At 40.4% G+C, this 27,250-nt stretch overlaps 1 protein-coding gene across 3 annotated transcripts in view; it reads left to right on the forward strand.

Moving 5' to 3' along the window:
* The first annotated feature begins 11,591 nt into the window (after positions 1-11,591).
* The window catches only part of LOC117400377 (tyrosine-protein kinase Yes), a 59,890-nt gene continuing 44,231 nt past the window's right edge, over positions 11,592-27,250 (forward strand). Inside the window, exons 1-2 of one of the 3 annotated variants that reach the window (XM_034000247.3) lie at positions 11,592-11,654; positions 12,149-12,213. The gene's annotated coding sequence lies outside the window, so the exon portion shown is untranslated. The other 2 variants (XM_059022534.1, XM_059022533.1) reach the window with 2 other exon arrangements.

Below are 27,250 nucleotides of genomic sequence, written 5' to 3' on the forward strand. Positions count from 1 at the left end.
TCCATCACCACTTGCTAGTAACCCGAGCGTAGATCAAGGGAACTGAATACCGCAGCACCACTCAGGGACTCCAGGATGTCATGAATTAGGGGCATGGGGTATGCATCAAAGATGGTCTTAGCGTTCAGCTTCCTGTAGTCCACACAGAATCAGTAACCACCATCTTTCTTCTCTGTGAGCACCACTGGAGAGGACCACAGTTCGATTGTTCTATAACTCCGCCCAGAAGCATGTCTTGGACGTGTTCCTTGATTAAAGCCTTTTTCAGTGGAGACACTTGATATGGTCGACCCCGGACAGGAACTTCGTCCTCTGTGGAGATGGAGTGACAGGTACCTGTTGTCATTCCCAGCTGATCAGTGCAGACTGATGACCACTTCTGCTGGAGCTTCTGGAGTTGTAGCTCAACAGGAGATTGTTCAGCTGAAGTGATGGTCATGGTAACCTTCGCCGGTTGGCATGGCTTTGGATCAGAGGTGGTAGGTGGCTGGCAAGACGTATGGAAGCAGAGGCTGACACTCGGTAAGAACCTGTCCCAGGAAGCTTCCAGGAAGGATGGTAGGAGAAATCCTTCTGGTGTTTGACACCATACTGCCTATTAACAATGTCAAACTGGGTATGAGTTTTCTCAAGGAGAAATGTCAGATGACGATCCTCCAGGACATATGTGCCTAGAAACCAGACTTCATGGAGAAGGTAAGTGAGGCGAACTTGACCTTTGGCCTGGAGGGACTGTCCATCTGCCAGCGTGAAATATTGATCCTGTGAGGATTCCCCTGAATGAGCTATCTTCCTCCAGAGACTCTCTCTCATCAGAGTGAAGGTGCTCCCAGTGTCCAGGACTGCAGGCCCTTGGAGCCCTCGAATGCCCACATCCACGATCAGCAGTTAGGCTTGCCGTAGGAACTATTTTCTTCTCCTGGCTCACCATGCTGACCTCTGCCAACTTCTTGGTAGATCCTTTATGGCCCCTCTTGTCCTGGACATCTTTGCTGGAGTTTGCCTTGGACCAGTACTCCCGCTGGGCAGCATTGTCTCTCTCCACCTGGGTCCCGATGCGCACCTGTTCTGCCACTGTCTTCACCGTTCCCCGCAAGGAATTCAACACACTTGTCCAGGTAGTCAATGGCATCGCTGCTGGCCTCCCCACCAAACTCTGGTTAGTTGATTTTAATAGGCAGCTTTGCTTGGGGAAGACTTCCTTCATTTCTGGAGCCACGGTAATCAGCCGACCCACCCTCAAAGGAGAATTGTTGTGGAGCAGACTGCCTTCCAGATGAGAGAGACGGCAAAGCAAGCGGCAGACGAGGGGTGCTGGTCTTCTTGAAGTTTCTTCAGCTCTTCTTCCCACAGCACACTGCGGCGTTTAAGGCACTTCGCCACTTCCAGATCCATTTCGTCTATGGCCTCTTGCCTTCGCCTTTCTATATCTGCGAAGCATCCTTCGATGTAGCCTCACAGGACCTGTTCACAGTTAATGCTGCTCTTCTGTAAATCAGACAGTTGCTCAACCCGCTCTGTGAGGTGGGAACAGTGCTCAGTCAATTGCCCTATTGCATCACTGTCAGTAAGATTACCTTCATCATCATAGACTCCAGAAAGATCTGCCCCTTCCTGGGAGATGTACAGGTCGCTAAGGCGGGTGGTTAACTCTGTGACAGGTTCTCTGAAAGTCACTTGGGTTCTACCTCCAATCTCAGAGAAGTTTAGCGATTTTCCATTTCTGACATTAGGTTCCTAACAATTTAAACCGATGAATTTAGATATAAATTTAATGAGACACAAAGGGTACCCGTACGGGCCACCAATTCTGTAATGATCACTCTGCACAACTGAGAAGCAGTTGCACTGTCCTCCCTAAGGAGATACTACATATGCTGGCAGATGTTGGTCAACGGCTTATTTTTCCACCTGAGATTGCCACCACTAACCTTCGACCAGATATTGTCTTGTGGTCTGGATCAGCACGCCTTGTTCACCTGGTAGAGTTAACAGTGCCATGGGAGGATGCTGTAGATGAGGCGTATGAGAGGAAGAAACTGCGGTATGCTCAACTAGCCACTGAAGCGGAACAGCGAGGATGGAGAGTTCGGGTTTACCCAGTGGAAGTGGGTTGTCGAGGATTTGTGGCACACTCTACAACCCGGTTTCTCAGAGACGTCGGATTCAGTGGCCAAGAGTTGCGTCGCACAGTGAAGAACTTATCTGAAGCAGCAGAGAGGAGCAGCAACTGGCTGTGGTTGAGACGGAAAGATTCTGGCTGGGGACAGGTAAGTAAGCTGGGCTGAGTTGAGTGGGGGACGGAGGGGGGTGATGCTGGGACGCCAGAATCACCGTCGAGCCCTCTTGAGGTGTCGTGGGCTAGTCGACGAAACACTGAGGATGGAAGGTGCCCACTTGAAAACCCCAGAGATGTACCCTACTTAGCTCAATCCAGACGGTTGTCATGCTGATGCGCTGGGGAGGCCGCACTTTGGTTGATCCCCGGAGCCAGCATCGCAGCCGTTGTGTGTGCTGATGCGCCAGGGAGGCAAAATAAGCTGATCCCTGGAGCCAGCATTACACTTCAGCCATTAACACCAGACAGAAGGATATCTACATCATCATATGGAAGGAAACGTAAATGGAGGGAGACACATATGGATCACATTAGTTTACTGTAAAGCTACGTCTTAGTTGGTGCTTATCTTGGCGAGAGCCGAGTTCAAATCAGCATGAAGTTTTAACATCTACTCTCGTGTAATGGAAATCATGAAGATCTGGATACGTCCAGTGACTGCTGTGAATAGTGCAGCTGGCAACAAGGGAAAGACCTTGTGACAGCCTGGAGAGACAGCTGACAGGAGGAAAGAGACCCCATTGGGGCTGGTAAGGGTTAGCTACCCTTGTCGGCAGTATCCAGCTCTGTGTTTACAGGATGCTGGAGACACCCGCCCAAGGCTTCTAAGAAATTAAAGAGAAAAATACCCCTAGAGTCTGCGAGAGCGGGGGCGGAAGATGACTCAACGTTGGACAACACGGTTAACGACTTAGGAACGGAAACGGATATGAGTATGGAGAGTACTTCACAAAAGACTAGTTCAAGATCTGCAGTTAACAAAGACATGGAACTCCAGGTTTGTGTCTGCGGCTGGAGCAAGGCGACAACAGTCAGGGGTTTGAAGATTCATCAAGGGAGAATGAAATGCTTAAGGGAGAAGGGACAAGGGCCTTGCATTGATCAGTACTTCTTACGAAGTCAGTCAAGTCAGTCGAATGAAATCCAGCGACAGGAAGCAAACCACAGTTCGCAGGATATCAGCACCCCTGTCATAGATGTGAGGAGGACTTGCATGGACACAGTTAGTGATGAACCTAATGATCCTTGTGAACCCGGTCAGACAAACCAGCATAAGAGAGAAAAGAACCTCAACGGGCACAAGCCTGGAGTTAAATGGCCAAGAGGTTGTGAGAAAACTGCATGGGACACAGTAAACACAGATCTCTGCGTTGCATTGGAAAGATTAAGTGGAACAGTTGAAAAGAAGCTGGATAAATTTGGGGACATCATCTACGCATATGGAAGTGAGAGGTTTGGAGTTGAAAAAAGGAAGGAAAAAGTACAAACTATTCCTGGAAAGTCTAGACGGCAGCAGGAGATTGAACGCTTAGTTAGAGAAAGGAGACAGCTGAGGAACCAATGGAGAAGAGCAGAACAAAGTCAGAAGGAGGGACTCAATCTCTTACAAAGGGTCATAAAAGATAAGCTTGCAACATTGCGCAGAGCTGAGCGCCTACGGAAACGCTACAAAAAGAAGGAGCGTGCGAGAGCGAACTTTTATAAAGACCCATTCAAATTTGTAAAGAAGTTATTCACCAGTGAGAAGAATGGCACACTTAAAGCATCTAAGGTTGAGCTGGAGAGATATTTGGAGGAAACACATACAGATTCAAAAAGGCAGGAGCCTATGTCAGTTCCGTCAGACATCCCACCTATCAATCCACCAGAATACCAAATGGAGGACTGTGCACCTAAGTGGAAAGAAATAGAGCAAGCTGTGAAAAAAGCAAGGGCTTCATCATCTCCAGGGCCTAATGGAGTTCCGTACAGAGTGTACAAGAGTGCTTCAGGAGTTCTACGAATTCTGTGGAAATTGATGAAAGTGGCATGGGAAAAACAGGTTGTACCAAGAGCATGGCGCCGAGCAGGTGGAGTCTTTATACCTAAAGAAAAAGATTCTACAAGCATCAGTCAGTTTCGTCCCATTTCCCTATTAAACGTAGAAGGCAAGATTTTTTTCAGCATTATTGCTCAGAGATTGTCAGCTTACCTATTAAAGAACTGCTTCATTGACACTTCAATACAAAAAGCGGGCATTCCAGGTTTCCCAGGTTGCTTAGAACACATCAATGTGATCTGGCAACAAATTCAATCAGCTAAAAAGGAGAGGAAGGAGCTCCATGTGACATTCCTGGATTTGGCTAATGCATATGGTTCAGTGCCACATGAACTACTTTGGGCAGCATTTGATTTTTTCAGTGTACCGATGACAATAACAAATTTAGTGAAAGCCTATTTTGGAGATTTGCAATTCAGTTTTTCAACTTCAGAATTCAGCACTACATGGCAATGCCTAGATGTTGGAATAATGGCAGGATGCACCATTTCTCCACTGGCTTTTACCATGGCAATGGAAGTAATCATTAGGGCATCAAAATGGGTAGTAGGAGGAGAGCGCTTGGCTTCTGGAATGCGACTACCACCAATTCGAGCATACATGGATGACATGACAACCATGACTACAACAGTAGCCTGCACTAATCGATTATTGGGCACATTAACCAATAACATTGAATGGGCACGAATGCAATTCAAGCCCACTAAATCAAGGAGCATCTCTATAATTAAAGGCAAAGTAGTAGATAAAACATTCTTCATTAATGGTGAGGCAATACCAACAGTGTCTGAGAAGCCAGTGAAGAGTCTTGGGAGATGGTATGACGGGGATCTAAAGGACACAGTTCGTGTGGGAGAAGTTAGACAACAAGCAGTGGAAGGGTTGAAGAGCATAGACAGCTGCGCTCTACCAGGTAAACTAAAACTCTGGTGCTTTCAGTTTGGTCTACTGCCGAGGTTGCTGTGGCCACTGACTGTGTACGAGGTTTCTTTGACAACAGTAGAGAAGCTGGAAGCTTTAATCAGTTCATACATCAGGAAATGGTTGGGAGTTCCACGCTGCCTCAGCAGAGTGGGACTTTATGGTAAAGGAATTCTGCAGCTACCAGTCTCTGCTCTAACCGAGGAGTTTAAGTGCGCCAAGGTCAGACTGGAAATGACATTAGTAGAGTCACGCGATAAATGCGTAAGGGAGGCAGCACCTGTGTTGAAAACTGGAAGAAAGTGGGCGGCAAAGAAAGCTGTGGAAGATGCAAAGGCTGCCCTTCGAATTGGTGATATCATGGGGCAAGTTCAGCATGGAAGAGGGGGTCTTGGTTTCAGTTCAACTCCTCCTATATGGCACAAGGCGGCCCCAGCTCAAAGGAGGAAGCTGGTAGTCAACGAGGTGCAAACGCAGGAGGAGAGGATGAGGTGTATAAAGGCCATTTCCCAGGCCAAACAGGGAGAATGGATGAGATGGGAGAGTGTGGAACAACGCAAGATTGGCTGGCAAGACCTATGGTCAATGGAACAGAGCAGGATCAGTTTCCTCATCAGGTCAACATATGATGTTCTCCCATCACCACAGAACCTAAACCTCTGGGTAGGAGAGGATCCCTCATGTCCTTTGTGTTCATCACCTGCAACATTAAGGCACATTTTGACAGGATGTAAGGTGGCTCTTAGCCAAGGACGGTTTACTTGGCGCCATGACCAGGTGCTGCGATGTTTGGCCTTAGCATTGGAAGACAAGCGTAACATGACCAATAAGTTGCCACCTGTTCCATCAAAACATTACACACAAAAGACAACATTCCTCCGCCCAGGAGAGCAACCACCAAGAAAAGGTGTTAAAACCAATCCTCGCCCAGGACAACTGGAAGCTGCTAGAGACTGGAATATGCTGGCAGATGTTGGTCAACGGCTTATTTTTCCACCTGAGATTGCCACCACTAACCTTCGACCAGATATTGTCTTGTGGTCTGGATCAGCACGCCTTGTTCACCTGGTAGAGTTAACAGTGCCATGGGAGGATGCTGTAGATGAGGCGTATGAGAGGAAGAAACTGCGGTATGCTCAACTAGCCACTGAAGCGGAACAGCGAGGATGGAGAGTTCGGGTTTACCCAGTGGAAGTGGGTTGTCGAGGATTTGTGGCACACTCTACAACCCGGTTTCTCAGAGACGTCGGATTCAGTGGCCAAGAGTTGCGTCGCACAGTGAAGAACTTATCTGAAGCAGCAGAGAGGAGCAGCAACTGGCTGTGGTTGAGACGGAAAGATTCTGGCTGGGGACAGGTAAGTAAGCTGGGCTGAGTTGAGTGGGGGACGGAGGGGGGTGATGCTGGGACACCAGAATCACCGTCGAGCCCTCTTGAGGTGTCGTGGGCTAGTCGACGAAACACTGAGGATGGAAGGTGCCCACTTGAAAACCCCAGAGATGTACCCTACTTAGCTCAATCCAGACGGTTGTCATGCTGATGCGCTGGGGAGGCCACACTTTGGTTGATCCCCGGAGCAAGCATCGCAGCCGTTGTGTGTGCTGATGCGCCAGGGAGGCAAAATAAGCTGATCCCTGGAGCCAGCATTACACTTCAGCCATTAACACCAGACAGAAGGATATCTACATCATCATATGGAAGGAAACGTAAATGGAGGGAGACACATATGGATCACATTAGTTTACTGTAAAGCTACGTCTTAGTTGGTGCTTATCTTGGCGAGAGCCGAGTTCAAATCAGCATGAAGTTTTAACATCTACTCTCGTGTAATGGAAATCTACTGGCTCTATTCCTATAACTAAATAAGTCAGCAAGAGTGACAGATAGCAAAAGAAGGGATGTCAGAGGTGTCAATTTCACAAACAACTAGTTTATTGTTGTGAACAATAATGTCAACAAATGAAATATAAACAAAAACAAAAGGTGGACAAAATAGGAAAACAGAAGGCCATAAAGTAACACAAAGGAGAAATGGGTGTAGTGTTCGGTGGACCTCAAATAAACCCCCACCCCACACCCCACACACACACACACAACACAAACACAAAATCAATGCACAGACAGAGAAAGATAAAGGTGAATGAAAAGATCACAGATGGCAACAATAATAATAACAGTCTGGATGGCAATGAATGATGCATGAAAGTTAGGCCTAACAAGTCCAGCAGAGGAGCAATGTAATTGAAAACCAAACAAAGTAACAAAAGAACAAAACCAAAAACTACAGGAAACAAAGTATCAAATTGAAGTAGAAAAAAATCCAAACAAAAAAGGAATGATCTCACCAACAGATAAGGAAGTCCAGCAAGTGTCCAGTAATGATGGTGATTGTAGAAGGTTGAAAAAATGGAGTACGTTGAAAATGATGAGTCTGTCCAGTAGTGCTGAGTTGAATGGTGAACAGTTGTTTGGACCACAGCACCACAAACATGCTTGCTTTTACTAGTAGGACCAGGAGACTTTAGGCTTATATGAGATTGAGTAACCACCCCCCAGAGGGAATAACAGCAGTCAAGTATTTGTTTTTCTCACAAGATGAAGATTGGCTCATTAAGTGCTTCTCACAGCAGGCCCAACTGTAGATAACATTATTTTTGCTTGAGGGAGAAAACCTGACAGTCCAAAAGCCTTTTTCGAGATACATGGTAATGTGGTTTTGCTGGCTGGTCATTTTTATAGAACTATCTGCATATGTTTCACTCCCCTTGGCACATTTTCTTAAGACAGGCAGTGTGTTCAGTGTTTAAACAGGAATTTGTGGAGAATTCTTAGGGGGAGGTACCTAATCTCCTAAAACAAAGGAAGTAATACTGCCTAGCTATCCCCTGCTGTTACCTACCTCGTTGTCTTTCTTCAGTAAACACATATTTTTATCAAGTATTAAATATGTGTGACTCTTGCTTTTAAAGCAGCCAGTGGACAATATCACATATTATGCCAATTGGGATGGTCTCTGTTAAATCAGGCAGCCACACCCTGTTAATCTACATTTTTCATAGTTCCAGTATGTTTATGCAGTTTCTAGGTATATAGGCAAGAGAAAAAAATTAGAAGGCTTGTTTTCAGTACAGCAGCCTACAACTCACTTATCTATCAGCCACCATGGAGGTGGGTATGTACAGTAAACAAACTGAAGCATGGGATAGTTAATATTGTTTTGCACTCCAGGCACTAGATGGTGCTAGATACAAAGGATCTGCAATTTCAAAACAAAACAGTATATTATTATTATTTATTTCTTAGCAGACGCCCTTATCCAGGGTGACTTACAACTGTTACAAGACATCACATTATTTTTACATACAATTACATTATTTTTTTTACACATTATTTTTACGTACAATTACCCATTTATACAGTTGGGTTTTTACTGGAGCAATCTAGGTAAAGTACCTTGCTCAAGGGTACAGCAGCAGTGTCCCCCACCTAGGATTGAACCCACAACCCTCCAGTCAAGAGTCCAGGGCACTAACCACTACTCCACACTGCTGCCCAATTCTGAATACAATTGACTATTGTGAAGCATTTAAAACAAACAGCATATAATACCTGGGACAAACAAAACTAACAAACTAAGATTTATTTTTTAATTTAACAAAAGTATGTATGTAAGAACGCCAAACAAGATACCCAAATAAGGTTATAACTGATGTGCATAATCTTGACTGCCTCCATATGGAAGAATATATTACTACTGTACTTCTAGCCTACCACAAACAAAACAAAAAAATGCTGCAGGAGGTGTTGTCCTTTGGATGAGATATTAAACCAAGCTCCCGTCAACTCTGTGGATGATAAAGAACCTGGCCAACTAAATACCACCCAAACAGCAGTGTGGCATAGTGGTTAGGGCTCTGGACTCCTGACCGGAGGGTCGTGGGTTCAATCCCAAGTGGGGGACACTGCTGCTGTACCCTTGAGCAAGGTACTTTGCCTAGATTGCTCCAGTAAAAACCCAACTGTATAAATGGGTAATTGTACGTAAAAATAATGTGTAAAAAAAATAATGTAATTGTATGTAAAAATAATGTGATATCTTGTAACAATTGTAAGTTGCCCTGGATAAGGGTGTGTGCTAAGAAATAAATAATAATAACAACGCAATGCTACCTTTGAGTGAATATATACTGCATAAATATCAGTCTCGTGCACTTTGACTTGTTTGTTAGTGCCTTGCAAAATGTTCTAAAAGTAAATGTAACAAACAAAATAATTCCACCCTTGCCACGCAGTGGTGAAACGAACTTCCCCACTGATATTAGGACTGGTCAGTCCCTGACCACCTTCCGACACGCCTCATCAAGACACACCTGTTCAGAACGCATCTGTAAACCTCACAACTCTATACTGGACTATATGGCACCCAATTGTATCAGTACTTGCATCAGCTTATACTTGCACTGAACTGCACCATCCCTTGCCGTATTCTACTACTGCTCTTAATTATAACTACTTCCTGTATCTTGTACTGATTTTACCCTTATAGGTATCCGTATTTTTTGGAATTGCTCTTATTTGAAATCGTTCTTATCCATTTATTGTACTTATGACGTGCTCTTTACTATAAGTTTAACTGATCTTAGTTGAACTCGCTCTTAAATGTAATTATTTACTGTATTCTTTATTATGCTCTTAGTTGAATTTGAACTTTTATTCTAGTGATTTTACTGTACTTTATAACTGCTCTTATCAGTAATTTGACATTCTGTAATGTGATATTCTATAATGTGATATTTTGTATCAACTTTAAGTCGCCCTGGATAAGGGTGTCTGCACTGCACTTCCTGGGTCATTACACCTGTAGAGTGAAATTATCCTGGACCCCTGCCTCTCTTATTCCCAGCACATCTCCACTCTGGCACGCACTTGCCGATTCTTCCTGAGCAACATCCGAAGAATCCGACCCTTCCTCACCAACTACGCCACCCAGCTCCTGGTCCAGGCCTTGGTACTCTCCCTCCTAGACTACTGCAACTCCCTCCTGGCTGGCCTCCCTGCATCCGCCACCCGTCCGCTCCAGCTCATCCAGAACTCTGCTGCTCACCTGGTGTTCTCTCTGCCTCGCTTCTCCCACGCAACTCCACTACTCCGCTCACTCCACTGGCTCCCGATCACCGCTCGCATCCAGTTCAAGACTCTTGTACTAGCCTACAGATGCCTTAACCAGACTGCACCTAGCTACCTCCAGACCCTCATCTCTCCCTACACCCCCACTTGACCTCTCTTCTCCGCCTGCACTAGAAGACTGGCTCTACCTCCTTTACGCTCCCCTGCCTCCAGAGCCCGCTCCTTCTCCACCCTCGCCCCGCAATGGTGGAATGACCTTCCTTCAGATGTCAGGACTGCCCAGTCCCTGACCACCTTCCGGCGCCTCCTCAAGACTTACCTCTTCAGACAGCACCTGTAGAACTCCTCTGTTTTTCCCCTGGGACACTTATCACCCTTCCTTAAATGCGCTTTACTTGCTCTTATCTGCCCCCTATTTTACTGCATTTAATCCTGTACTTTAGAGTACTGTAATCTGTCACAACTGTTATTTAATCTGTAGTATTTTGTATTTAATTATATCCTGATGTAACTATCACTGACACTGTTATCTGCTCCGTTATTGAATCGTATTTTGTCATATTCTTGTACTTGCTTGAACCAAAGTCATTGTATTTTTATCTTGCTCTTAATTGTATTATTACTTGTACTGTGATTCTTGAAATGTATTTGTTTATGACTGTAAGTTGCCCTGGATAAGGGCGTCTGCTAAGAAATAAATAATAATAATAATAATAATAATAATAATAATAATAATAATAATAATAATAATAATCCCCACCCCTTCACTTGCTTCTTTTCTGTCAATAACCAATCAGCTGCGACCCCTGTTGATTGACACATTTTCAGACAGTAACATCTTTTGACCCAGAAGACACAGCTAAATGGGAATTAGCCAAGTGAATGTGTAACATAAAAAAAGACATTGAAATTAAGAGCTTTCTTCAACATGAAGTAGTACCAGATGTCATTTTTAAATGAAAACACACCCTAGATACTTCTTTAAGCTGAGCACCCATCCATGACACACTATGACTAGTGACAGCATAACAATGTACATATCAATTAAGCTAGAAAAAATGTCATCAAACTAACTGAAAGTGGCTAAGGTTCTTTTGATGATCTGGGTCATAAAATGTTTCAAGTATAGATAGATGCTGTAAGGCGGGTCCCAGTTCACCCTTTTTTTCAGAGGTAAATGTATGTGTAATTCACTAAGTAGAAGTATTAGATTCAATGGAAACTGTGAAACTAAGGTTTGTGTTGTGCTGAAGAAGTTGAGAACATGGGTATGTTCAGCAATATACGAAGGTTGGAGGTTCAAGCCTCAGAGACAGATCAGGCAAAATCTAATTTTTAAAAGATTTGACTTTCTGCACTTCATATGTCAGCCTGCCTAGAGGGCAGCACAGAGCGAAAGCTTAACGAAAATAAAGCTGTAGAGTATTAGAGGAGAGTCTCTTGTTAAAAAGTACGATTATAAGCTATTTTAAAATCCATTTGGACACTTAATTGATAGTTTAATGTAGCTTTGGACTGGTTTGCATTGTTTGAAAATGTGTGCACTTATTTTGCCAAGCCCCAAGAAATAGAAGTTGCTGGGCCTAATTGCTCTGGACTGGTCTTGGGCGGCCATGTTGAGGGTTAGTGCAAGTTTCGCGTGAGGGGGAAGTACAGCCAGGAACTGCTGGGGAGTTTTAAGTCACTTGGCTGTCTTTTGTCATGTAGATTTCGTTTTATATCGTTTCCATGTCGTAGGGCTTTTTAGTTTGAGATTTACATGTTTCAGTTAGTTTTTTATGTATATACCTTATTTGTCATTTATAGTTAGCTTTGCTGTTTGTTTGTTTTTTTAAATATTCATTACCAAAACATTCATAAACAGCGTTCATTGCGGTTGCTTTGAAACAGTGATGGGAGAGGCAGTGATTTCTGGAACTTTGAAATAACAAAAACGCTTTTTAGGTTATCGTCGTCATAAGAAAGACACGTATGTAACCTAACAAAGAAGGAAAGGGGAATCTGAAAAGGTAAGACTTTTTTTTTTTTATAAACGTGGTGAAAAAAATTACAACGAAACGGAAGGGGGGGTAGGCCTAGCATTGTATTGCATTTTGCTTTTGATAAGAATGCACTTTAAAGAAGAAAGTTTGCTTTTATCTTATTGACCACAATTTTCAGTTATTTGATTTAGAGTTGTACTATTCTTTGTTTTTTTATACAATTATTGAAGTAAATGTGTTTTGTTTATGCTTGCGAACAACGTGCTCACACAATGTAAAGTTAAACATGCATACACTTAAAAAAAAATCTAGTGCCCAAATTCACGGCACTTTAATCCAGAAAATACTACTCTAGCAGATTCTTTATTTTATGTTATCTTAAGAGATCATTGCACATTTTGGCGATTGGACATTGCACAAATTATCATGTCAGGCTACACAGTGCAGGGGAGTGGGCGCTGAGATATGGCAACAGCTGTTACATAGAATCACAAGAGACCAAGTAATGTAGCACTGAACAAGACACAATGGGCCAATTCAATACATCATTGAACCTGTTTGGTTCGATAGGCCTTTGCCAGTTTAGGTCTCACCTCTCGTGGACATGTTTTTAATGGTCTTTCAAACAATACAGTTTGTACTGAATGTTGTTTTGCTGGCCTAATGTGCCCCCAGTGTACAAGTTTAATCGGCCTACAAATACACTTATTTTCAGAACTTGGTTATTTGTTTGCCAGCAAGGAAAGGGTGCTTTGACTGGTTTAAATGCATTGTACTGTAAAGTAAACGCAGAAAGAGTTTAGATGGTTAACACGTTTTGTCTGACCTGTTACCAAAGTACATAGTACTGGATTAAAAGTGGCCAAAATAATATACTGTACTGGGATACTGCTTAGATTTTGTCAAACAAAAGATACATTATTACAATTACATTCTCAAGAAGGGCAGGGTTGTGGTGTTTTTTGTTTGTTTGTTTGTTTTGTTTTATTATCTGATATGTAATACAAATGTATTGTACAGTACCCTTAAAATCGCATTTGCCCTGATCACTCCTTTGTAAAAGGGAAACAGTTGCAGGCTGTACAATAGTACTTTAATCAATATATGTGTGTTAAGAGTTTGAGGTGAATTATGTTGTTTGAATACCTACTGTAATTTTAGTTTCAGACCAATATCAGAATGCCTTATCTTATTTCTTTATCTATTTTGTTTCCCATGCTATGTTACTAATGAGGTATATGTAAAGGAGTAACTTTTATGAAAAAGAAAGTACTGAATAACCATGCAACCATTAAGTGTACGGTGTCCATTTTAGGACATCCTCAGTCGTCACCCCTCCTCAAGTCAGTCCTCCTGTTTTTTTTTTTTGGTTTGTTTGTTTGTTTTTCCGGGGAGAGTGAGGGGTTGGACAGAATCGTCTGAATCGTCCAATCAAACAAGAACCAAAAAACTTTCGGTGCATCCATTGGGTGAAACAGATGTCCGTGTAGCTGCTGATTGGTGTATGGGTTTTTACCTTTCTTCAGCCTTTAATATGTATACTGTAAGCGTTTTAAAAAATACTTCAAAAGTTACAATGTGCAATTCGATTATTTGAAAGTTTGGATTTAAATTGTAAGGTAGGGGGCTCCCGAGTGGCGCATCCAGTAAAAGCACTCGCTGGAGTGCAGGATGCGCTCTATAGCCTGGACGTCGCCGGTTCGAGTCCAGGCTATTCCACAGCCGACCGTGGACGGGAGCTCCGAGGGGGCGGCGCTCAATTGGCCGAGCGTCGTCCGGGGGGGAGGGAGGGTTAGGTCGGCCAGGGTGTCCTCGGCTCACCGCGCACCAGCGACCCCTGTAGTCTGGCCGGGCGCCTGCGGGCTTGCCTGTAAGCTGCCCAGAGCTGCGTTGTCCTCCAACGCTGTAGCTCTGAGGCGGCTGCACGGTGAGTCTGCAGAGTGTAAAGAAGCAGGCGGCTGACGGCACACGCTTCGGAGGACAGCGTGTGTTCATCTTCGCCCCTCCTGAGTCAGTGCAGGGGTGGTAGCGGTGAGCTGAGCCTAAAAATAATTGGGCATTTCAAATTGGGGAGAAAATAATCAAAACTGATTGGCAACGACTAAATTTTATTAAAAATTAAATTGTAAGGCAAGTCTTGAAAAACTTACTAACAAATTACATATTTTTAAAACCGAAATCAGGAAAAAAATAAATAATAAAACTGATTTCATAGGGCCCTAAATACATGAAAGTGATGGAATTTCTGGATTCATACACAGAGAGTAGAAGGTAATTTATGGTAAAGTATTTTCGGTAGCTCATTGCTAGCTTCCCAACTTTTAGATATATTTATTGCAGGAGCGAGTGTTTGAAAAATTAAATATTGGTCATATGGTTTTTGATGCTATGACAACTGTGTTGTGTAATATCATATGTTTTTATTTTTATTATGTAATGCGTAAAATCATTATTGTAGATCTAGTAGAAACTTAATAATTAGCGAACGTTTTAACTTCCATCAACATTTGCTGATCATTAAGTTTATACTACATTTAACATTTTTTTGTGTTCAAAGTTATGTAAGAATTAACAGTAGAATTGTATTTTTTTTTTTTATTAAAATACTGAAACTAGGTGTATTATCTATATCTATATATCTAGTGTGCAATGAATTGATGGACGACTTTTTTGGATGACGGATGCTAAATGATGGAAAAGGATCCAGTGTGCAATGGCCTTTAAACTTCGGCCGCATACGAACGGCCTTCATGCATTTTGTCTTGCTCAACCCGGGTCAAAGTGTGACTACCCACTTCCTGAGGTTGGTCGCTGATTCGAAATGCTGTATGTAACTATGAACATAAGTACCTGAAATATAAACAATACAAGAAAGCTTAATTGCCAAAGGGATTTTATTATCTATACAAAACACGCCCCTGTGGGCGGTACAATGTAATAAGTAGTACCATTTTACGAATTTATATTTTCGCTAAATGTAATTTAAATTGTATACGTTTTAAACTGTACAACGGTTGTGCCAACAAAAACATAAAATTAAATTAAACAGCACCTGTGTTTCCTGCCCGATGTCACAAATGCTGCCATGACTGCCATTTACTGTCCTGGATGTACCTTCTTTGTGCAAAATATCTACCTGTGGAACAGGAAAACTACCTAATAAAACGGTCCTGTATGTATTAAACTGTACGTATTAAACACAAAACATCTGCCAGTGGAACAGGAAAACTGTACCTAATAAAAAAAGGTACTGTATAAACTGCACATATTAAACGCAAAAGACATACCTACAAGAACAGGAAAACTACATATTAAACAGTATAAACGAGTCTGTTTTAACCATAGTAATTCCCCATTAAAGCCCATGTTGTTTGGCAAGGACATGCCTCCTCAATACATTGTAAATGGAACTCCATTCCAGCCCAGTAAAGTTTGACCACCAGCTCAAAGAAAAATATTTAACATAATGAAATTACAAAAAGCTATAAACTGTAATGGTTTAGCAATTCGTTTATTTTTTAAAAAGCTACTTAATCAGGTGGTTGGCAGGTTTGTAAAGCTATAGATTGACTTCATTATTTTTAATACAACTTTGCGTTGTGAGACCGACAGCGCAACGCCCACAAAACAAAATTATTTCTCTTTATCCAATGGCTATACAGGAAACCAAAACTTTTTCTGGGTAATGTAGTTTAGAAACCAATCCTTCAACCCTTTGCTCCAATGAACATTCTACCTTTTAGAGTTATGACTGACTTAACGTGACTTTCGGCTTGTATATCAGGACAAATATCCACTGAATGTATACCGTATTATACCTTTCTAAACAGCTGAGAGTCTGAAGGTTAAGAGAATAACGATTTCACTCTATGATGAACTATACCCTACGATACCCTAGTTTGAATGTACACGGAAATACATTTTTCTTTAGCAATGTCTCCATAAGTGTAATTTAGTGATCTCATACCAAATAACTATAAAAGTATTAGGGCTGTGTTCCAAGGTTCATTCGCTAGACAGAAATTCGAAGGTAGTTTTAAACTTTCGAAGGTTCGTCAGGTTCATTCATGCACTGTGTTTTTTTTTTTTGTTCTTTCTCTGTAAGAGAAACCATTTGACAATGTGTGAATACTATAAATCACAGATAACACGACACATAACAGATCCGCACACAGAGGAAAAAAGCGTACCAACGCTAAATTTAATGAAAAACAGCAGGCTGTATTTATTAATGACAGGCTATTAATGACAATGTGCATACTGTGCAAAAAGTGCAAAGTGCAGATGTTTCGGTCAAACATTGACCAGTGCTACCAGAAACAAAGAACAAACATGTTTATAAATAGTTATTTCAAATAGCTTAATTGATGTGATCCTAATTATGTGCAAAACAGGCAATTGAAAACAATTGGGCGATTCCGTGGTAAAGCCAAAAATAAACGTGCCTTAATCTTTTCAAACATGCATTTTTTCCAAAGCCAATAACCTATGTTAGGCTTAAGAATGATTTTCACATTTAAATAATGTTTTTATATTAACCCCTTCTCTGCTGAGGCCCTGGTGACGCCCTTTTTGTGATCTTGGTACTCGCTTGTTTTTCATCAATTATTCTATTTTCCTTTTCAGATTCCCCTTGCATACCATATATTGTGTTTTTTTTTTTTTTTGTCAGACTCTGAGGCTTCTATTGGTGCCAATTTTTGTACTTTATTTGGTCATGGGACCACAAAATACATCTATTATTGTAAAAAAAAACAAAAAAAAAAAAAACATTGCTTTTTCATAAAATGTATTATACCTGCATCACATTTAGTCACTATAATGCAAATGTTTGATGGAAAATGTAGAAACTTTTAAGCTGCTGGATGTGCCTGTGCCTATGTGTAAATACTTGCTTTGGTTTTGGGGGGTTTACATGCTGTAGATCAGGGCTTCTCAAACTCTGTCCTGGGGACCCCCTATGGCTGCTGGTTTTCATTCCAGCCGAGCTCTCAATTACTTGATACCCTTAATTGAACTAATAATTTGCTTAATTAGACCTTTTTACTTGTTTTCAGCGCTTAAACAGTTGCAGTTCAAGTTACTTATCAAATGGTACAGCTAACTTGAAATATGCAATGGTTCAAGAGCTGAAAACAAGTAAAAAGGTGTAATTAAGCAAATTATCAGTTCAATTAAGGGTCTAGTTAAGTAATTGACAGCTTGGTTGGAATGAAAACCAGCCACAGGGGGTCCCCAGGACCGAGTTTGAGAAGACCTGCTGTAGATAGACACCAGGCCACTTTGACCTTTCCACCTTTAAATATGCAGCCCACTGACCACAGCACCCACCCCAATTTCATGTGCCCAGTACGCCACCAAAGAATGAGATACCCTGGCATAAGTATACATTTTTTGAAACTGCACAAAATAAGGATTTTATAAATGGGTAACATGACCTAGTATGCCAATGGTGTGTTACCCATAATCCTTCTGCAGTTTGAGGTAATGCCACTGTATATAGCAAAAATCACTTGTTTTACCTTATATTTGGACCTGTGCATCTGACGGCTTTTGTTCCACTGCTAAAAGGACAGTGGTTCTGAATTGCCGTGAGTGTCCCAAATTAAAAAATACCAAGTATGTGCACCTTTATGCAAACGTTTTCTTTCCAACCAGACACAACAAAAGGTGTCACACACAGTAACTATATACAAAAAACATGTGGTTCCTAATGTTTATTTTTACCCTCTGATCACTGAATTTACTTAAGAAAAGAAAAAAAAAACTAGTACCTCCCACACACTTGATACGTTACAGTGGTGTCATGTGATCAGAGTCAGGAGCAGGAAGTATCCACATACTTCCTGTATCGTCGACATCAACAAAACAAGATGTAGACAAATAGTCAGATGTTACTTCAAAGCTGATTTCATGAAGCATAGCTCAGTAAAACAGCTACTAGTCAAAGGTAAACTTTTTTTTTTTTTATTATCAATCCTCATTGAAAAGAAAAGGAAAGTTGCACACAGACTGTTTTAAATTCATTCTGGGTGTTTCACAGTACAAGCCAAAGACAGCCACCGCTTGCGTTCAAATAGACTGTAAATTACATTTAACAACTGCGTCACATCAAATATATTATGTAATAAGTCCTCTGAGCGACCCCGAGTGAAAAAACGGCAATCCATATTTATTTATTTTTATTTTTTTAAACCATGTATTTCAATTGGATGTACCACGTGCGTCCTTAGCACTGGGGAAGCGATTTTTTTGGACTTACCAGGTACGTCCGTAGCACACAAGAGGTTGAAATATTCAATTAATTAACATGCAAGTTAAAAAAAAAAAAAAAGAAATTGTAAATTTTCCCACTGCTTTTTGAATGGTAGCTTCAGTAAAAAAAAAAAAAAAAATCTTGAATTAACTTGTGACAAATTACCTGATGGGGTTCTCAAGAAAGTGCTACAAAACTGAAAAATGTAATATGTGAATGTATTTACTGAAAAATCAGGCAACACAATTTTATGAATAATGACGTGTCCCGTACGACACTTTTACACCTAAATTTCTTCCCATGGTTCAATATAAATCCCAAAGTAATGTCATCAAGGTTTTTCTAACCTCACACCAGTAGCAAAAAGATACTAGGAATATAGCCGGCAACTTTAACTGTAACTTTGTCAATCATCAATTATACAAGTGTCCCGTACAACACCTTTTTATTTTTTTAATTAATAAACAATTGATGCAATCTTATGGAATCAAGATTAATTTATAGAGGATTATACTGTGTGTGCATTCATTGACTACCTATATGACAACATAATGTCAACTGATAATGGGTCAGAAGAAGTAGTTATGTGGACAGACGGTATATCCTCTGAATTAAAAAATCAATACATGGTCAGGGTTCTGCAACATCTTGGACAGAAGTATAAAAACAACTTCACCTGGAAATACTTTGCCACAAGCCATGGGAAAGGCATAGTAGATGGAGTTTGGGGCAGGGCTAGAAGTCTTTTTCGTTCAACGGTAATGAGCAAAAAAGATGATGCTCCTGTTGTGCAATCCTCTGCAGATTTTGCTTGTGTAGCTAAGAAATTGTTACACAAGACCATTGTGTTTCATATTTCTGAAGAGGAAAGCAGCTCCCGCATACAGTGTATGAACCCCTGGGTAGATGTACAGCCTGTCTCAGGAATACAAAAGATGCATGTAGTTTGCTATGATTTTGAAACTGGAAAGACACAATTGTGGCATAATGCCTTGTAAGCTACTCCAGCCATTATCATTGATCCCACTGGTCATGCTCACGCTGCCAACAGTGACACGGCTACTGGGACAGCCAGTACTTCCACTGAGGGGTTCATGGCACCTCCACTTGACAACACAGCAGCTACAGACCACGCTCCTGACACACATACTATCAATAGTTCAGGAAGCACCAGTGGCTTCTCTGTTGGGGAGTGGTGTGTTGTGACTTATGAGGGTGTTGGGTACCGAGGAGAAATAACATGCATCACAAGTGATGATTGAAGTATCTGTGATGCACAAATCTGGCAAATATTTCAAATGAAATAAAAAAAATCCAACCTCCTATTGTTGTTGGTTCCAGGGGTCAATTCTGTTTTGAGGACTTTCTTACTTAAAGTACTGGACATATCCCTTGCACATCAAAAGAGATGAGTCAATACTGAAGATTCAAAATACTGAGACTTCAGAAAATTTAAATTCTGACTTTTATGTTGATACCCATAAATATGTTCATACAGCATAAGAAAGTATTATAGTGTGTCAAGTGTTCATTTCGGAGGTAGTACTGCAATTCGTTAATCACGTGGCCTGAGCAAGCTACTGAAAATATGGATGAAGTTTCAAATGTAAAATTTGTGCTTTTGTGTGGTACTGTACTATTACAGCCTTGATGTATTATTGCCTAAATATCCTAAGACACATAATCTGCTTTACTTTGACAGTAGGATGAAAGTATGCCTGTTAATTTAGGTAGCGTTGTTTAAAGAGCAGGTAGACAAAGCTGTCCAGTGCAACACTTTAGTTCTGTAATTATAGCACTGTAGCTGGGTCTGTCGCAGGTTCTGATTTGCATTTGTCTTTTAGATGTACCTCTCTTTATCTATTAAGGTAAATAAAAGTTTACATCACCAACAGATTCACAGACTTTTTATGCTTTTCACCTAAATCCATGTCCGATTCAGTGTCCTGTATGACATACTACATTTAAGAAATATTTAATAGTAATGACCACATATTTTTTAATGATTAATACCCTTATTTTACCTTGGTAATATACTCTGTCTAAAACGTTTTTGACATCTTAATTTAAAACCAGTTTTTGATATAGAAATCAAAAAGTTGTCAATATCCCGTACGACACATACGGAATCGCCCTGTTCGAGTCGGTTCTGTCGATTTATATAAGGACCATATATACTATGTATTATGTGCATACACAAAAATAATACAATAATAAGCATTTCAAGGATAGACAGCATGTTCACAGCTAGCAGGGCAGTTAGTTAATTACATCGTTCCAGCGCATTGTTGTTATCTTCAATATATAATCACATGATTAAATTATATTAATTACACAGTTTCAACCCTATCAGACTTAAAAGAAAAGAAAATAGCTTATTAGGGTCTACAGGAATTCAGATAAATGTAACAGCACAGTAATCTATAGAAAACACGATAATGCTAGTTCTTCGTTCAGTCCCTCCGGTTGTACCGTACGTGAATAAAAAATCCATTTTGATTCACACTGTAGTAATCTTTGGTCAAGATTTCCACCTCTACGTGTTTGGCATAATTGTTGTATGCCACAAAATTTAAGATCCGAAACTGAATGTCTGGCATCAAGAAAATATCTAGCTATTGGTGAATGGATGTCTTTTCTCCGGATTGAGCTCTTGTGTTCATTAATGGTGGTTCATTAATCTTAATGCCTGTAGACCATTTGCGTACAGAATATTTGTGTATAGACTAACAACATTGTGTGGCTAAAATTATATTCCGACTGTCCAATGTTATATTTGAAAGTTGGTCAATAAAATCACCTGTGTCCCTAATATACGTGGGTAACTCTATTATAAGCGGTCTAAGAAAATGGTCAACATAGTTAGATAAGGGTTCAAGTACTCGGAAGTTTGGTCAGAAAGAATTTGATAAGTACTGTCTGTTTTTCATTTTACACCAAATTGTAATGCGTAATGTGAAGAGGTTTGCCATCAGATAGATCTGTCAACTCATCAACATCTTCTGTAATTTTTTTTTTTTTCTTTCGGGTTGGTAAGCATTTTTTGTTATGTAAAGCAATTTAGTATGCTCTCCGGTAATGCTGCGCTTTAAAATCATATACGGTAATCGAAACCGAAACTTAAAATAGTGAAATGCTTCACCTCATATTAAAAAGGTATCTCTATCGGCCTGGTGTGTGAAGTCTGACATGCCATGTATAATGCACAGAAATTAGATGGGCTCAGTTTTGGCAAGTATGTTCTAAATTACATTTTCTTTATTTGATTTCATGAAGCAAAAATTATTATTAATCACTAATTGATTTATTTATTGTTTTAATAAAAGTTCAATTATAAAAGTTATATTCTATTTTTGTGGGACAGTGAGGGGGCAAGTAGATTTTTAAGGACAAGTAGATCTTTCTAGCGTTTTGTCCCATGGACAAGAAGTTTTTTGCAAAATGTTTCAAATCTATAATTGGGGTTTCTGATTTTCTGTGTTTTACTCCGAGTTTTATACTCTCCTTTAAGAATGAAATTGCTACAGTGGTTTGCAGAAGTATTCACCCCCTGCAAGATTTTTACATTTTGTTGGCACCTGAGCGTACTCCACGATGCTTTCAAATTAGACTTTACATGTAGAATCTACACAAACTACTCCACATTCATAGTTAAAAAATGCATATAGAATATAAAGAAGTAAGATTTACAGAGAAAAATAGATTCATCTCAGTTGCATAAGTCAACCCCTTTTGCTACTGCAACCCTGGTGCTCAGCTCAGGTGCAAATGATTTGTTTGAAAGGTCACAAAATTAGTGAAATGGTTTCAGCCTGTGTGTACTCAAAGTGGTTTAACAGGTATATAAAGACTTTCAAGCTGCGACTCACATAGTGATCCAACAAAGCAACCATGAAGATCAAGGAGCTTTCGAAAACAAGTCAGGGATAACGTGGTAGCGAGGCATAGAGCAGGAGAAGGGTACAAGAACATTTCAAAGGTGCTGATTATCCCTCTCGGCACAGTGAAGTCCGTCATTAAGAAGTGGAAGATGCATCATACCACCCAGACACTACCAAGATCAGGTCGCCCTCCCAAACTGAGCAGCCAGGCAAGCAGGAAACTGGTTCGGGATGTCACTCTGAAGCCAACAATGACCTTGAGAGATCTACAAATTTCTGTGTCTGAGATGGGAGTCGGTGTTCACATATCAACAATAAGCTGGTCCCTACACAAAGCTGGCCTGTATGGATGGGTGGCAAGAAAGAATCCATTACTCAAAAAGCCTCATCTTAAAGCACTTATAGCATGTAGAGCACGGGTGGGCAAAATACTGCCCGCGGGCCCGATCCGGCCCGTCTAACATTTCTGTCCGGCCCGCCATGACTCCCGACAATTGAGGAAACTACTAGAATCTTCCTCCATTAAAACTAACATAATGATCGTCATCTGTTATCGCTAATACTTAAAATGGTCATTTAAACACCGTTGAGGCAGCAGCAAGTGGAGGAATTTATGGTAATACACCTTTACTTTGTCAGCGTACACTGTACGGCAGAATAAAATACAATGTCTACGTGCACGGTATCATTACTGGCCTGTGATTGGTTGGTTTTATGTTGCTATGGTTAAGCGTCTAGAGCTACGAGGGAAAATTGAATAACCCTCAGTTTCTGCGCAAATTATTTTATTACGTGGCACTGGAGTGGAGGGGTAGAAGAGGAAAGTAGACGCCGAATGCCGAGTATTTAACAAAGAGTGGACCTCAAAATACTTTTTTACTGATGTGGCAGGGAAAGCTGTGTGCTTACATTGCAAAGAAAGTGTGGCAGTATTCAAAGAATACAACTTAAACCTGCATTTCGATAGCAAACATGCTTCCAAATATAAGAACATGTCTGCCGAAGAGAAAGTTAGAAAAGCGCATGAGATGGTTTCTCGAATGCAAAAAGAGCAATGTTTTTTCACGAAACTATCCGCGGCACAAGACGGAATTACAAGAACGAGCTACATGATTGCACACAAAATTGCCAAAAACAGCAAACCATTCTCTGAGGGAGAATTTATCAAGGAGTGTTTGGTTGACTCTGCTGCGATACTGTGCCCAGACAAGAAAAGCATATTGAAAACGTTTCATTGTCAAGGCGAACTGAGGCGTGTAGAAGAAATCTCGGAGAACAGTTGAATAGCAAGGTAAATTATTTTTCATATTTCGCTCTGGCACTCAACGAAAGTTGTGACGTTAGACACAGCCCAGTTGTTGATTTTCATTCGAGGCATTACCACAAATTTTGAGTTCACAGAAGAACTGGCATCAATGCAATCAATGAAAAATACGACGACTGGAAAAGATATACTGGAGGCAGTAAATAACACAGCATCTCAAAATTGGGATTGGAGTGGAATAAATTGGCGAGTGTGACCACTGATGGAAGTGCTAATCTGACAGGAAAACATGTTGGATTGTTGAAAAGAATACAAGACCAAGTGACAGAAACAAATCCAGAGCAGAGAATAATTTTTCTACATTGCATTATTCACCAAGAGGTCCTCTGCAAAAGTGTTCTGAAACTAAGCAATGTCGTGGATACAGTCACAAAACTGGTCAACTTTATTAGAGCAAGAGCATTAAACCACAGGCAATTTGTCTCTCTGCTGGAGGAGTCTGAGTCGGAGCTCAAGGATGTTCTGTACCATACAAATGTTAGATGGCTTGGTTTGGGAAAAGTTCTGAAAAGAGTTTGGGATCTGAGAGCAGAGATTGATTTGTTTTTTAGAATGAAAGAAAAAGATGTGGATTTCCCTCAATTGAATGATGTGAACTGGCTCTCTAATTTTGCATTTGCTATTGATGTTACGGGTCACATGAATGAACTGAATTCGAAACTGCAAGGAAGGGGGCTTTTTGCTCATGACATGTATTCCCATGTCAAGTCTTTTATGACAAAGTTGCTCCTTTTCTCCCATCAGATTGGTAATAAGCAGTTCACACACTTCCCCACTTTGCAACAGATTACAATATCTGACCAGAACCTGCAAAGATACACATCGTTACTGCTCGCTTTGCATGCTGAATTTTCTTGCCGCTTCAAGGATTTTAGACTGATAGAAAATGACATGGCTTTGATCTCCCCTTTCACATATGATGTGGACAACGCTCCAAGTGATTTCCAACTTGAGCTTATTGACTTGTAGTGTGATGCATTGCTTGCGGAGCAATTCAAATCAGTGCCACTTCCGAGGTTTTATGCATCTCTCAATGAACAGATCTTTCCGAAGATCAAGGCTCATGCCCAAAAGATGCTTGTACTGTTCAGATCAACTTACGTTTTTTTTTTCTGTGATGAAATTCAATAAATCAAAGAACAGCATTGCTCAGCATTGCAACAACAGAAGTGACACCTGACTTCACCTCCCTTGTTAATTCCCATCAGAGACACTCTTCTTCACACTCAGTTTAATTTTTTGTTTTGTACTTAATTTTAATAATGAACGTAAGTTGTAAATCAAAGTTTAGCATTGGTGTTATTACAGATTTTACAAGTGTTCACAAAACGTTTTACAATAGGAATTGCCTCCTAAGATAAGCTTTGGATAAACGTGTATTCAGTTAATTGTTATTAAGTGTATTTACTTTGTTGTGGAAAGAACATAATGGGGTCTTTATACAATAGATGGTGAGGTAATTTAATTAATATAGTAGAGATGTGTGGCCCGTGACAACTTAGCGAAATTCATGGACTGGCCCCCCTGCGCAAATTATTGTCCACCCCTGATGTAGATGATACTGCAGACATGTGGAAAAAGGTTTTGTGGTCAGACGAGACAAAAAATCGAACTTTTCGGTCTAAATTCCTAGCGTAACGTCTGGCGCAAGCCCAAAACTGCACATCACCCAGTCAACACCGTCCCAACTGTCATGCATGGTGGTGGCAGCATCATGTTATGGGGATGCTTCTCTTCAGCAGGGACTGGGAAGCTTGTCAGGATAGAGGGGAGAATGGATTGTGCAAAGTACAGGCGAATCCTTGAGGAAAACCTGTTTGAGTCAGCCAACTCTGAAACTGGGGAGGAAATTAACTTTTCAGCAGGACAATGACCTGAAGCACAAAGCCAAAGCCAAACTGGAGTGGTTGAACAAGAAGAGAATTAATGTTCTTGAGTGGCCCAGTCAATGTCCTAACTTGAATCCAATCGGCTGACTTAAAACTTTGCAGAGGGTGAATACTTCTGCAAACCACTGTACCTGTTAAGCCATTTGTATATCTCAATCACAACTTGTTAGTAAAATTGATTTAATTTGTTTTTTTCTGTGAAACAACTAAATTGGCTTAAATCGTCCAAACCTTCATTTTTCATTTGCAAGCAGACTGTACAAACGAGATTGCAACATCTTAATAAGCGACAAATCATTATTCAAGCTATAATGAAAAATAAAGTATTTTATGCTAGACACACTTTATTACAATTGTTACACGTAACTATTTACATTAATAAAGACAAGTCGCTTCTGCTTTTAAATTAAAAAGTAAGACTTGCGATTTAAAAGCCCATTTCGTTGTTTCACAGAAAAAATTTATCAATTTTACTATTCGCTTTTCTCAGTTGTTTGAAATACACAAATGGCTTAACAGGTATCAATTACATTTTTAAAGGAGAGTATAAAAGTCAGGGTAAACTGGTACTTTGTGGCAGAAAACAAGGCTTGTTTGAATCCAACAAAATGCCCACTGCCTCCCATTTTGGCATCAGTGTTAGTTACCTTGTTTGTTTGTGTGTATGTGTGTATATATATATATATATATATATATATATATATATATATATATATATATATATTATATAATATGGATGAGCGAGCGAGCAAGGAGACTGATCAGAGAGGCTACCAAGAGGCCAATGGCAACTTTGCAAGAGCTACAGGCTTTTATGGCCAAGACTGGTCTAAGTGTACATGTGACAACAATATCCCAAGCACTCCACAAATCTGGCCTGTATGGTAGGATGGCAAGATGAAGCTATTACTCAAGAAAGCCCCATTTGAAGTATGGAAAAAAACACTCGAGTGATTCTGTAGCCATGTGGCAAAAAGTTGTGTGGTCTAACGAAACTAAAATGGAACTTTTTGGCCTAAATGCAAAGCGTTATGTTTGGCGCAAACCCAACGCAGCGCATCACCCAAAGAACACCATCCCTACTGTGAAGCATGGTGGTGGCAGCATCATGTTATGGGGATAATTCTCATCGGCAGGGACTGGGGCACTTGTCAGGATAGAAGGGAAAATGAATGGAAGAAAGTACAAAGCCAATAATTCTGACACCTATCTTTTTAAGAAATTTTTATTATTTGTTAATAAAAATAAAATTCTCTGAGCAATTGTATTAGAATAAAATAATATGGTTTTCCCATATATTTGAGCATAAAATATAGCTCATTACCTGTGTTTATTTTATACAGCCTTTTTTGCTCATCTTTATCAAGGGTGCCAATAATTTTGGAGGTGACTATGTATATAATATATATAATTAGTGATGCAATCGGCATCCTAATTTCGTATTCGATTATCGTATAGGCATTTATCAACGATAATCGATGCATTGACATTTTGTTTTTCAAAATAAACAATAGTTTGTTTTTTTTAAACAGAAGATCCAATAATAAGATCCTGTTGTGCATAATAGTTAACCCATTCTTGCCTAAATTTTCTGAATTAAGTTTCCTTTGCTATACTCATGCGCAGATGTGACTTATGAACATTTCTAGTGTTTGTTTTGAATTAGCCTTTGCAATTTTAAAAGAAATCATTTTTTTTTCTGTGTCCCATATAT

This window comes from Acipenser ruthenus, chromosome 4 (genome assembly GCF_902713425.1).
Source record: "Acipenser ruthenus chromosome 4, fAciRut3.2 maternal haplotype, whole genome shotgun sequence".
Taxonomy (NCBI): domain Eukaryota; kingdom Metazoa; phylum Chordata; class Actinopteri; order Acipenseriformes; family Acipenseridae; genus Acipenser; species Acipenser ruthenus.